This window comes from Emys orbicularis, chromosome 22 (assembly GCF_028017835.1).
Source record: "Emys orbicularis isolate rEmyOrb1 chromosome 22, rEmyOrb1.hap1, whole genome shotgun sequence".
NCBI classification, from domain to species: Eukaryota; Metazoa; Chordata; order Testudines; family Emydidae; genus Emys; species Emys orbicularis.
Genome location: NC_088704.1, coordinates 23,403,450 through 23,418,168, shown reverse-complemented (window position 1 = coordinate 23,418,168; position 14,719 = coordinate 23,403,450). Strand labels below are relative to the sequence as shown.

The 14,719-nt window shown below is 42.9% G+C and overlaps 1 protein-coding gene across 1 annotated transcript in view; it reads right to left on the bottom strand.

Moving 5' to 3' along the window:
* The window catches only part of CAMTA1 (calmodulin binding transcription activator 1), a 929,563-nt gene that overhangs the window by 167,912 nt on the left and 746,932 nt on the right, over positions 1 to 14,719 (bottom strand). The window lies entirely within an intron of this gene.

The window sequence follows — 14,719 nt, the reverse complement described above, 5'->3', positions numbered from 1 at the left end:
GGTCGTTTTATCTTAACCAGCACCACTGTAGATTCTATTCTTGTTTTTCTGAACATCTGAGTCTCATCTGAATCTTGTTTCTATTGAGACAAATACTGACTCTTGCAGCAGTAAATCTCACAAATTAATAATTCATCGCATAAAAAGTTCTGGTGCTTTTTAATTATATTCATTGCCCTATCGGACCTGCAATACTGTATTATGGGAAAGGGTAGTTAGCAATCCAGACTGGCTTCTCTAGTCCCTTCATTGCTGTGGCTCTATCCTCTCTCCTATTACTTTCCAAACCAAATAGTCCAGAGGCTTTTAAAGCTCTCCTCATAAAAACACAGCCCCTCCCCTCAGGTGCCTCTAATCATTTTCATTGCCCTTTTCTGGACCTTTACTATTTTTAAATCATAAATTTTACTTAATGATCTTCTGCAGCCCAGCATGATCTTCCTAGAGCTTTTACAGCCTAATTCTCTCTTAAAATTCTCTGTTATCAGCGTTTAGTCATATTTTGTAAAGCCACTTAACTTCAACCCGCAGCTTTAATTACGCGGTTGAGTTTGGGGTTTACTCCCTACTGATGTATGGGGTACAGGAGTGTGGAGGATGCAAATGTAATTGTAGTAACCTGCTAAACCCACTCCTCCCCACCCCTGCAGCATCAGCCCCAGACTCTAGCCCCAGGAAGATCCTGTGGCAATGCTGGGATTGTTAGTTCAGTACTGGAGAGCAGAAAGAGTTAATCTTGGAAATCCATCATGCGTTAAGTGCCCAATTCTGTGAATCAGCCCACAGCTTGGCCACTGGCCTCCTTCCTCCCTTAGGCCACAGAATAGTGGTACAACTTCTCTGTGCTCATGACTGTGACACTGAGGCTAAAATAGCCTCTGCACTTTCTGCACCCCCCCCTCCCATTGTGCTGCAATGTAGACGGTGCATTCTCTTTACCCTGCCCCCCCCCATCCCTCCTGTGCACGTGTATGCACGTGTCCTGCGGCACTTAGCTCTGTGCCATGCAGACAGTAAGCACATTCTGTGCAGCCTCCCTAAAACTTCTTACACACAGTAAGTACTGCATTGACTCTCTGTAAGGAGTTCTCCATACCCATGGAGGATAGGGAAGGATTTGCTCCTACATGAACAATGAAACTGTGTGTGTTGTTAGATTTCTAGATAGTACCCGTGCTTACAGGGAAGTGCCCAAGTCTGTGGGGCCCCTCTGCTCTGCTGCTTAGCAAAGTTCAGACCTATTCTTACCTATCAGTGGGAATAAGTTTGTTGATCTCCTGGGTATAGACATAGGTCTTTAGCTGCCCCATGTGGACTAGCTAACAGTTTTTTTTGAGGGGCACTCATGCCTCAAAGCCCCTGTGTGCGGTAACAAATATAAACTAAAAACATCATTTGCAAAGCAGGCAACAGATCCTATTAGATCCCCAGGGTGCGGACATGTCAAAGAAAAACTACCACTTCCCATCATCCTGAAATGGCCAGGCTGTCCGGCTAGGGGAAGCTCGTAATAAAGGTCATTCAGATGACCAGTTCTCTCACTAAAAGGCTGGTGCTAATGAGCTATTAGGGTTTCCATTTGTGCACAATGGGTTATTAGGAAATACAATCATTGCTATTTTCAATACAGTCTATAAATCCAATGATTGGAAACTACCCAGAGGTGGAAATTGTTCTATAATTTCTGCCACTTGCTATGAATAAGTGAATTCATTTGTTCAATAAGTAAAACTTTCTATTCCTTTCACTATCTCTCCGAGTTACTAGAGGGTTTTTTGGCAACAATTCATTCATGAGGTTTGCTTTATATTCCTCAGATCATTCAAAAGGGTGAAAGGTGCAATCAGGTTTCTGCGAAGATTGAAAATATTTCACATACACCACTGTGGTTGTAGGATTAATACCTCACAGAATGTCACCTGGGAAACACACCATAAAAAAGTAAAGTTTCTACAGTTTTCGTAGATGGTTATTCTAAAAGGCCTCCTGCAGTTTGGGCGATACAAACACTAAATTGATGGTAGGATACTGTACACAGACATCCTGGCAAAAAATTCCATTATCTTTCAATACATGAGACAGACAGAGTCACATTCTGCCATAATTTCTGGTGGTGTAAATCTGGAGTAAGTCCACTGAAGTCACAACAGTTACTCTGGATTTATACTGGTCTAATCAAGAGTAGAATCTGGGCCACAGACTAGACAGTGCACGAATACACACCTACACTGAAGTAATGGGATTTCTCCTTTCAACTAGCAGAGCCCTGGCTTTGGACAAGATTATTGGTTTGAATCCCAGTATCATCTTTATCCCTGAACTAATTTCTAATTGAGGTCATGCTACTGCTAGCCAACCTGGCAGCTGTAGTATTGGAATATATTAGTCTCTCATGATAACAATCAAAGCCAAAACATCTCAGGTTTACCTTATAGACACATACTGGTGCCTGAAATTATTTTGGGCTGAGCACATTTGATGAGAGTGGCTGCAACGACAAAAAGACAGACAGCCACAACTCAGAGTAGCCACATCCCAGTCCTGCATAGCTGAAAGAGCTCAGCTGAGCACCAGAGAAGTGGGAGTGTTCAGAGGCCTGGGAGGAAAGGTAGATGGGGAGGCTCTGCTGTGGTGGAATGCAGAGAAGAGGCCTCTGAAGCCGGACGGGAGACTGGGAACTGAGTGCTTGGAGGGCGTTGCAATGGCTGGGTGGAGTTGGAGGTGTTTGGGAAGTAGACTCAGGATTTACTGTTTGGGTGGAGGGCTGGATCCTGTATGTGTTATGGGCAGCATTTTAACTAGAAACGAGAGATCAGGCCAGGTGCTTGTCAAACTGGGGTAGCAGGAGGGTTCCACAGCTGACAACAGGAAGGATAATTCCTGTTGGCAAGGAAGATCTGGGAGCGGGTGGGCTGCAGAGCATGGGGTGTTATGGGAATGTTGAGCTGTTGGGAAAGGAGTCAGATTAGCTGTTTGTAAATTGGATTTGGGAGGAGAATATACGCCTGTGCATCCATTCTTGGCTTCTAAGGGCTTAATTCACCCCAGAAGCTCTCAATAGCTTCTCTGGCATTAAATTCTAGCCAGCATCACCATGAGATTTCTTAATTAAAATCAGACTAAGGGTTTAACTTTAGGTTGTAAAGATCTCTGAATTAAAATTCCATCTTGTGTCTCAAATTGCATTAACAGAGAAGGTGGAATCTTATTTTCTTTCAAAAAATTTCTCAGGAGCAAAGGACAACTGGGGTCATCAGAACAGAAAGAGATATATTAAACATGTAGCTTTAATGTATTAATAAATCTCTAAATATTCACCTCTGTTGGCTTTTTGCAATAATTCTGAGACCCATGAAACAATCTTCCCAGAGACCCATATTAAGGGTGCCCATCTGTGTCACAGAGGCTTCAAGCAGCTCTGAGGAACCAAGGAATCCTGATAAGAGACGGTCTCTTCCTTCCCCAAGTTCGGCAAACAGACTCAGCAGAAAGGAAGCTATGTGGGTTCTCTTCTGTAGGTGGTACTAACCTTAACTGCCTCATTCCTTCTGGGTTTAACACTATCATTGCCTTGACTGTATCTGTAGCTCCTAGAGTTACGTTGTGAAAAGCCACAAAACACCTACAGGGTTTTACAGATTATTAAACCAGTAATTCCAGAATCTGATTTTGATATTTCTACCCAGAACCCTTGGAGTGTGGCTTTCATGAGCTTATTATTTGTGTTCTCCAGAAGCCATAAGCCCAGGTGCTTCATTTCCTGACCTGCTGGGGCCCTGCGGGTGTGAGATGGCTAAGCCCACCCTGCTGGTGCATGTGTGAAATCCGTAGGTTTCTGTGAGATGCTTTTATTGGGCTCAGAAAAGCAAAAGTCATGATTATTTACTGAGGCACCATGGGGTGCCTGTGAATGTGACATCTGTGTTAAGTGAGTATCAGTCGGAACAGAAGCCCCCCATTTAGCCCAGAAAAGGTACAGGACACCCACAATGCAAGTTTTGGATTGTGGTTCTCATGACACAGAGAGGCTACCTTTACGAGTAAGAGGGAAGTTCAAGGTCTACAGCCCATTCAATGCTTGGCCCCTCTGATGAGAGTGCAGTATGGGGGCCAATTACAGACAGTTGTCCTGAGGATTTTTTCTACTGGGAACTAGACTGAGATTTCCAGGTCATTTCATAAAGGCCACTGAACTTTCACTCACTATCACCAGGGGCAGGTCACCAAGTTACGTAGCGGCAAAAGGGCATTACCATGCCTGAGCTATGCAGCCACTGGGCATTTAATGGACTCTAATATCTCTTTTGCTGTCATTGAGACTCATTTCATTGTGTGTTCATTCCCTCTGAAGCACCTGGCAGTGGCCACTGTCAGAAGACAGGATACTGGGCTAGATGGACCTTGGTCTGACCCTGTATGGCTGTTCTTATGTTCTTATAAAAATGTTCAAATTAAACATTTAGGAAATCAAATCTCCTATTTGTATCTCACCAGCTTTACGAAGCTCCTGAGATTAGTGTCCACTAAATTATGACTGTCCATACAACAGAGAAGAAAAAGCTGGAGAGATGAGAGAGGAGTACAAATAGTTTCCACAGCCATTTGCCTCTGGTTTTAATTCCTAAGGATTAAACGCATGAGAAACTGCAACTGCCTCCTTTTATAACTTTATCTTCTGCTCAGCTAATTATTTATCTCTAACCCAGCTCTTGCCTCTTTACTGCATGGAGTAACATTTATAGAATATCTGATGTACATTTACTTTGGTTCCCCTTTCATGAATTGTTGGTATTTTCCCTGTCTTGGCTGTTAATGAAAGGTAAGAGAATCCCTTCTCTCACTAAAGAATCCTTTAGTGCAGTGACAGCTCAGTCTGTTGCCATGGAAGTGATTTTGACACCACAAATAGAGTTCTAAAAGTTCCCTTCATGATCAAACTGCTAGAGGCTCCAAGCTCAGACCAAGGACAAAGAATCCTGCATTGCCGTCAAACACAGTGAGTTCACTACAAACAGATTTTAAATATGAATTAGAATAATTAAGGAAATATAACTGCGGGTGGTGGGAGAGAGTGACTTCTCTAAACACGAATGGGAATTACCCCTGCACAACACAATCAAGGGGAAACGCAAAGCAAACAAACCTTTGTTTCAGGGGTACGTGTTCTCCTGAGGAATATGACGAGCTCATCAGCAAACAAGCTGGGTGGAGTCAACTTCTAACTACAAATTGCTTAAGTACTAAACATGGCTAAGAGGACTAGCAAGGCAATGCGTCAGGTGTAGGGCCAAACCGGACAAGTTCAGGACCTTGAATCTCAGGATTAGAGGAGATGGCAGGCTCCATATTCAGGAAGGAAGATGCCGGGGATCAGATACTTCCAGTGACAAGGGCCATACAGGATCCTAGACAGAGGTGCTGGAACAATTTTGTATACCTGGGGTGCTGAAAGTGGAAACCATATATTTGGTGGTTGTTACTATTTCAAGACAGTATCTTCTTGCCATTTACTTTAAAAAGTGCACATCTCAGCTCCACGATAGCAACACCAGGGAGAAGTTGTGAGGGGTCGGATCCAGTTGGGAAGGAGAACTGCAACACCTGGAATAAAACTACCAAGGGAAGATTGTGGACAAATCAGTGGTCACCAAAACAGGAAAGGGGGGAATGTACAGAAGTGTAACATGCCCGAGCAGGGGTGACATTTCATGATGCAACTGCTTTCTGCTGTGACACATTCATTCCTTATGGCTCTGCCCTCTTGTGCCTCCGGAGACTGCCCTAGAACACCTACAAAAAGCCTGGGTCTCTCTGTGCTGCAGAACAAGGTATGTGGTCTCCTGATTAAAGTGTCCCTGTGGGTTGGGGAAGCAAGTAGCAGAGGTCAGCATGTTTCAGCTCTGCAGTGCAGGAATTACCTAGAAAGCAGCAAGAAGAACAGGTGACTCCACCATGTCTATGTCTTTGTCAATAAGCCCAGCAATCTGTGGGCTTGTTTGTGGACTGTCTGGCCCAGAAGTTGGGATTTTGAGATTGTCACAGCCCTAGTAGAAGAAGGTGCTGTAAGGCATTTGCGGTGTGGTTTGGTTTGTAATATCAAAGGCTCATTTAAATCAGGGAGGAGCATCAAAGTTTGGACCATTGTTGCTCTCCCTATAGCATTACTGCAGCCAGGGGGTGCTCCTCTATTAAGTACAGTTAAAGACACAAACAATCCAAGGCTCACTAAACTGACATAGCTCCAGACTGCAAACCAGGCAAATGATGAACTGTGCAAAGCTTGAAAAGCTTAAAACTGATTTTTATGATCATGCAATTATAATAGTGAGATTTCCTGCAATTGTTTTAGAGGGAATCATGATTAAATAGGGCTGTATGTTTTTTTAATGTGCTCCCCAGTTCCTCTTTAATACCTTGGTAGGAAAAGATAAAGTGTAATCACTAACGTAATTGTAGTGCTCTACATTTTATGTCTCAAAAGAATGACTAGGGGTTACAGAGACACTGCAGGGCAAGGTTTGGATTAAAAAATACAGTTTTTCCTTTTGTTATTTCCTTTCTTAATCCCTCTTTATCTTTTTTCATCCTCCAGTAGCTTCTGGGGTTGGCTGATAGTATGGGGAAGAAGCTTGCAGGTGAACTCTGCCTGTACTGTACCTGTTACATTAATGACACAGACAAATTCCAGATGCTTTTTATGCTTTTCTTTCTCACCTGCCTAAACAAGAAGGCTGCAAAGCAATGTCCTTGCCTGAAATACCAAGTTGTCCCTGCAACCTGCCTGGAAAGACATTCTGAATACTAACATGAATCAAATCCCAATCTCTAATACCTTGTCCTTTATGGCTATAAAGGCACCTCCCGTAGATAAGATCCCAAACAGTACCTAATGGCAAAGCCTCAAACATGACAACCTTAGGAGAGTGCAATAAGGAAACGGTCTTTAAATCTTTCTCTGCCCCTCAAAACTTTTCTGTTTCTGTTGAGATACTGGAAACAGATCTAGACAGGAACAGTTCATTCAGCCCCACTGCAGAGCAAGCAGGTGATCCTAAGGGCATCCACATCATGAAGGAGACACTGCTGTCAGTCCCAGATTGCAGGGGGTTTAACATCTACAGTGTCTGATTAAAAGCTGCTTTTGTCTTTACCTCAAAATCACCTTCACCTTAAGTACAAATACACCAGGAGGAAACATAAATAAGATCTGAAACCCTGACAAATGATTTAAAACTACCCATGAGAAATGAGAGGTGGTGAAAATGAGAATGGCTGGCATTTAACTCACATTGGGAAATGCCAGGGGACTCTGCTAAACAACTTGGAGAAGGCCCAAGGTGGCCTCCAGGATGTAGCAGTGATTTGAGCTGCCATGACCAAAGACAACCCCACCATTTCAAATGAATGAGTAGTACCAGCCTAGAGAAAAGTCAGGGGATCACTGAGGGAGTCTTTCTTTGTACCCAAGCCTGACATCCATCCACCCAACAGAGGGTAATGGTAGCACACACATCAGCTGGGCTGCTGGTGCACTGAGACCACAACCTATTACACGGCCCAATATTGTCTCAGTGTTTCCTTGTACTCCCCCATCGGCCTATCTGTACCCATCTGTACCCATCTCTGGTCTTATCTTTAGACTGTAAACTCTTTGGGGCACAGACTTGTTTGTACATTGCTCAGCACAACAGGGTCCTGGTCCTTGATTAGGCTCTATGGTAATACAAATACAAAGAATAATAAATAATAAAAATAATAACAGCTGTCTCTGTGAAAAGTTATTGAGTGGGATGTATGGACTATTTTACATAGAAAAACCCTTCTGGCTTTATGATTTATGAATCTATGTGACTGTTAACTTGTCAGGTACTCAGATACTACAGTGTGGAGGTCATATGAGTACTGATAGACAGACAGACACTCTCTGTCACTGGCCTGGCAGCAAGGGTATTCTTCTTGAGTAAAAATGATAGGTTAGCAGCACGGATGTGGTATATTTACTGCCTTTCATCAGTATACCTGACACAGGCATGCTAAGAATAATTCTCCCAAGGAACTTGTCTTGCTGAAAGACTAGAAAAGAGCCATTTGTCCTAATTGGCTGAAACTATCATATATATTGATATCCTTTGCTTTCTGCTTGGTCTCTGAATCAGAAAGCAACATTTTGCCATGAGTACCTGACCAGCTAACCTAGGAAATGGTCCTGGTCACAGGAGTAGCATTACTAACAAAAATCTTCTTTAGGGGCTTTAAGTACCTCTTCTCTCTACTTTTTGAACGGGGTGGGTCCTGCACACTCCTCTCAATACATATGGATATACAATCAGATTCCACTCGGTGTGCATGTGACTTACACATACATTTTCAGACACTTGAAGAATATGCGTCTGTAGTGGCCTGTATCGTCCAATCACTATTGAAAATTTTATGGTGTTTGTTTTCTCTCTGATGCGCGTGCATAGGTCCAACTACTGAACACTGTCTTCAAAATGTATGTGTAGCTTTAGTTAAAATCCTGGTCAGAAGTTAACGTTGAACTAGAGCTCGCAACATCCTTAAATGAAGAAGGACCAAACTTTGACACTGCAGGGTATGAATAATAGGGATCTACTTTCCTACTTACTTTCCTTCATCTGTTTTAGTTCTAGCAGAGGTAAACCAGGCTCCAAACTGTAAAGGTGACAAGCAGGTTCTGTTGTGCATTTCTTTGTGAGGCAGTGACATGTCTCCAGCTCAGAGACACCTGCACAGCAGTGGGTCATGAGGTCACACAGACACACGCAAACATCATTTTCAACCTTAATTGCATTTCTGTCATGTTTTCTTCACTGCAAGTGAAGGAACCCACAACTTGGCTCACACTGTGCAATGCAGCGTTTAGGATTCTGCATTTAAACAGTATGAGTGGCAGTAGAATAGGCTTTTGGAAAGCAAGGCAGAGTTCCAGTATAAAACAAGTATCAGCTCCTCCCTCATGTATCATCAAATGTGCATTCACATTTTTGAAAGCAGTGTCTATTTGCAGCATGTATACCAAGAATTGCCTCTGGACACTGATGTCTGGTTATTTTTTCCCCTTATTTATTTTAAACATTGAAAGGTACATAAAAATGCAGAGCTGTCATGACTGGGGCAATCTAAGAAGAAATTAATTTTTAGCTGCTTATTCGCTTTAAAGGAACTGCCTCTTGTGCTATTAACAAATATGACAAATTACTTTGGGTCTGCTTGGTATGTCACTAACAGAAATCCAAGATGGAATAAAAGAAATAGCATATCTCCACTACCTTTTCCTCATGCTGGTATTTTCAAAGACTAACAATTTCATAAATCTGTGATGATAATGGAAATTTCTGTTAATCTGTGTCACTATCCCCAGTTGGAAACTTTAACTTACACAGGCAGCTGACAGTGACTAGAGATTTCTGCCGTGATTTGGAACTGTAAAGTATAAGGGCTTTGTTCATCTAGAAAGCCCGGCTCCGCAGGCGGTGCTGACATGGAGGCTCTATGACTTGATACCCACAGAGTCTAACTGTCATTCAGGCTGTCTGAGGCCCATAGCAACGGTAGCAGCAAGCAACTCCCAGTACTGCAGAATGTCCCCATACAATATACAGAATACAGAGAGAGAGTGAAGAGAAAAATCTCTTTTCAGGCCTTTCTTCATGTGCTTCTGTTTATAAATGTCTCTAGGCTACCAAAGTCATAGGTCCTTTCTAAATACTTCAGAGAACATTTTTCATTCCACCATGACTGACGGTCTAGAAGGAATGTAGCCAGTTGAGGCAGTGGGACTGGAGCCAATGTAAGGAAGGGGTGGGTGTGAAGCAGTTAGCAAGACTTGTTCCAATGGTGTGGGTGTCAAAGGACTCAGTCCTTTCATAGATATGGCCATAGAATCATAGAATATCAGGGTTGGAAGGGACCTCAGGAGGTCATCTAGTCCAACCCTCTGCTCAAAGCAGTACCAATTCCCAACTAAATCATCCCAGCCAGGGCTTTGTCAAGCCTGACCTTAAAAACCTCTAAGGAAGGAGATTCCACCATCTCCCTAGGTAACCCATTCCAGTGCTTCACCACCCTCCCAGTGAAAAAGTTTTTCCTAATATCCAACCTAAACCTCCCCAACTGCAACTTGAGACCATTACTCCTTGTTCTGTCATCAGGTACCACTGAGAACAGTCTAGATCCATCCTCTTTGGAACCCCCTTTCAGGTAGTTGAAAGCAGCTATCAAATCCCCCCTCATTCTTCTCTTCTGCAGACTAAACAATCCCAGTTCCCTCAGCCTCTCCTCATAAGTCATGTGCTCCAGCCCCCTAATCATTTTTGTTGCCCTCCGCTGGACTCTTTCCAATTTTTCCACATCCTTCTTGTAGTGTGGGGCCCAAAACTGGACACAGTACTCCAGATGAGGCCTCACCAATGTCGAATAGAGGGGAATGATCACGTCCCTCGATCTACTGGCAATGCCCCTACTTATACAGCCCAAAATGCCGCTAGCCTTCTTGGCAACAAGGGCACACTGTTGACTCATATCCAGCTTCTCGTCCACTGTAACCCCTAGGTCCTTTTCTGCAGAACTGCTTCCTAGCTAGTCTGTAACAGTGCATGGGATTCTTCCGTCCTAAGTGCAGGACTCTGCACTTGTCCTTGTTGAACCTCATCAGGTTTCTTTTGGCCCAATCCTCTAATTTGTCTAGGTCCCTCTGTATCCTGTCTCTACCCTCCAGCGTATCTACCACTCCTCCCAGTTTAGTGTCATCTGCAAACTTGCTGAGAGTGCAGTCCACGCCATCCTCCAGATCATTAATGAAGATATTGAACAAAACCGGCCCCAGGACCGACCCCTGGGGCACACCACTTGAAACCAGCTGCCAACTAGACATGGAGCCGTTGATCACTACCCGTTGAGCCCGACGATCTAGCCAGCTTTCTATCCACCTTATAGTCCAATAGATAAGAGGCCATCTCTTATCATGGTCTATATACAACTGAGCACCTTTTTCTGAGGGGTCAGATGAGAGCAGAAGGACTTTTCAGGGTGAATTACATTAATACTCTGCAATCATTTTGCACAAGCTTTGAAAAACATCCATGGAGCTATAGCTATAATTGGGGCTGTGGGAGCCCTGGACATAGTGCCAGGAATAAAGATAGTTTTGCCCGTTGATGAGCAGTTCTGATACATGTGAATTACCCAAAGAACTACCTTTGTGCAAAAACATTTCTGTGGGGACGCCACTCCCTGTTCTAGTATCTGTGACTCAACTTATGGAAGCAAAGCAATAACAGTTTCCTCAGTCCAGACATATGCTTACTGAACATGTCAGGAAAAGTCAGCACCACGGTCTGTGACCCTCTCTGGAATGGAAGGCTGAGGATCACTCTGAATGAATAAAGAACATTTCTGCTATACATTACCCAGCTTTGTTCATTCCCCGTTTCATTCTACATCCCACCAGACGTGCAGGGAGCATACCACAGGGAATATGCACTGTATAGGGCAAGTCAGAGTTAAAGAAAAAGGGAGAGGAATAGAGTTGGATTTTTAATGGCACTTTGTCTACGGCTTGTAGATAGGGTGACCAGACAGCAAATGTGAAAAATCGGGACGGGGGTCGGGGGTAATAGAAACCTATATAAGAAAAAGATGCAAAAATCGGGACTGTCCCTATAAAATCGGGACATCTGGTCACCCTACTTGTAGACAACCTTGGCAGCAATCACACAGCTACTGGTTTTCAGCATGTGAAGCTTGGAAGATTGAGGTGGTGAGGGAGGAAAGGCTGATTATTTCCATTAAAAAAACCCATGTATGTAGTACTTGAGAAGAATGAGGACACACATTTCTGTTTTCATATACAAAAAAACCTTTCTATGATTAATGGAATAAACCTGCATCAGTTTAAACGGCAGATCTCACAACAAAATCTAAACAAAGGAAAAGGCAGAGATAAAATATATGCCCTTCAAAGAAAAATGGATGCTCTTAAACTGAAATCCTGATAATGGAGCTGGCTTCACATTGGCATTTGCAATAGGACACAGTCTATCCTAATTTAATATCTTAAGAAACTGGGAAGTATTTTAACTATCTCATTGTCATAATGGGAGAAGAAACTTGTTCCATGGGAGGTAAACACCCTAAGCCAAAAGGTTATCATGTAAATTACAATGCTCAACTTGAGCTGACAAAGAGAGAGGAAGTCTCCTTCAATTTTGATGGCATTCCCTGATGTGTGGCCTTTTACTATCATCATAAAAAGGCAGTAAATTAGGAAAGCACTATAAAATACCAAAGGAAACTGCTGGAATCAGTCATAAGAAGCCAGACTTCTGGGATTGTTTAGTCTGCAGAAGAGAAAAATGAAGGGGGATTTGATAGCTGCTTTCAACTACCTGAAAGGGGGTTCCAAAGAGGATGGATCTAGACTGTTCTCAGTGGTAGCAGATGACAGAACAAGGAGTAATGGTTTCAAGTTGCAGAGGGGGAGGTTTAGGTTGGATATTAGGAAAATCTTTTTCACTAGGAGGGTGGTGAAGCACTGGAATGGGTTACCTAGGGAGGTGGTGGAATCTCCTTCCTTAGAGGTTTTTAAGGCCCAGATTGATAAAGCCCTGGCTGGGATGATTTAGTTGGGAATTGGTCCTGCTTTGAGCACGGGGTTGGACTAGATGACCTCCTGAGGTCCCTTCCAACCCTGAGATTCTATGATTCTATGAAACTTCCAGCAGAAGCATTTAAAGTGAAGGAGATATATGCATTATGCTGCCAATGCTGTGCACAGGAGCCAAGACTAGGAGAAAGGCAAGAAGGCTTTGCTAAGGAGAAGAGCCAAAACCACATTAGTGCCCAGTGCAAATGCCAGAGACATAAGCAGCATGGTATCCAATAGGACCAGGGGAGGGAAAATGATGGGGAAGGCTTCTTGCATTTATAAGACTTTTACTGAGTTTATAATATCCAGTATAGTTAAAGCCAGGCAAGACATTTCGCTCCCTGCTGGACTATGTTCTAACACTCCACTATTCAACTCCTGCATGGGAAAGAGATTTCAAAATCGCTTTTCTAGGAGAAAAGTTCCATTTGTTTAAATTTCCAAACCTAGAACTAGTCAGAGAAGCTAACGGAATGTGGCAGAAGTGAACGAGTTCTCTGACCCTTCCGAGCCCATCTCTGTAATTTGTCCTCCACTCAGAGCAGGGAGACCTGCCCCTGAGAGCCCTCCCTCCAGCCAGGGCTCCTAGGATCCTGGCTCTGTGGCAGTCTGCAAAATGGGCAACCTGACAGGAAACCAGAAACCATCAGCAGGTTCAACAGACATTCTTCTGAAACATTTAGATTTTGATGAATCAGCATTTTCCAACAAAAAATATTCTGTCGGAAAACATCCAACCAGCTCTAGTTGTATCCAGCAATTCCTACGTACCTATCTCACAAAGAGCAGCGCTTTACCGTCAGAGTCCAGGCTGAGTTTACGGGGCCGGCACTTCGCAAAAAAATCCTTTACTTCTAAACTGGGCAAATTTGTTCTGGAAATAATTGAAGCATAAACATGGGATCCTACAATGCCATTTTCACAGAGTCGTTGTTCATAATAGAACTGCATGATAAAATCTTGGTGTTCCAGTGACCTGCAGATGTCTTTGGTATCTTATTTCTAGACTATGCAGTTCTTGGATGACTCTCTCTAAGAAATTCATATGCAAAATACTTAAGCACAATATTGCTTTTCATCATTTATTTGGATAAGGACCTCCAAAACAAAAAAGCCTATAAGTCTTACATTTTTATTTATTTATTTGCCACACTAACTGAAAATTATCTTATGAATCTCTTCTGAATTTACATAGTGAATAACTCAAAAACCAACAGCTCCTGTATAAGGTATTCTTTGTTGTGCACTCTTTCTTGATGTGTCTACAGGAAAGCATTTTATATGGCTTTTACTTTGCACTGTGTGCAAGTTGAACTTCTATAAACATTTTAAAGAACAATTAACAATGTTCTTTGCTGGGCAGAAACTAAGAACTTTTAAGTGGTAGCCTCTGAGGAGAGGCACTTTATTTGGGGTCACTAGCTGCAGTTAGTCTTAGTAGGCCAGAGTCACTGTTGTATCTCCTAACTGTCTTCTCCCCAGTTCACCAAGAACTCACAGAATTTTAATTCAGACCTTATTTTCAAGTTTGTCAACCCAATTCAGTATCCCTGATCACGAAATCAAACTTATTACCATGTACACCTGGAATATTCACCAGGATCTCCACTGCCTATATTTTTCAGCAAATGTTCTCTGCCACAAGCCAGTGCCCTACTCTCTATTCAGGTATATGTTCCAGGCTATTCGGAATTTACAAGTCTGTACTCACATCTCTGGAGGTCACACCACCCATTAGACATACAAAAAGAGTGTCTGGAACTGCACAATTTCCCCTCTTAGCACAGCCACATATGTATTCAGCTGCCAAAACTGATTGGACAAGCAAAGAGAAATTATGGATGGGAAAGGATGTTGAGCTCCTGAGAACACATATGTGCTGTAGCTTGAACATGTGCAATCCCTGTAACTAGCAATTTTAAATATCAAACACTCTCCCCAAATGTGTGAGAGATTTGGAAAACTGAATAGTACTGCATTTCCCACTCACATAGCAGTAAGACAAATGAAGTAAATTGTCACCCAATGAATCTCTCTTTTATTTTCCTGTCC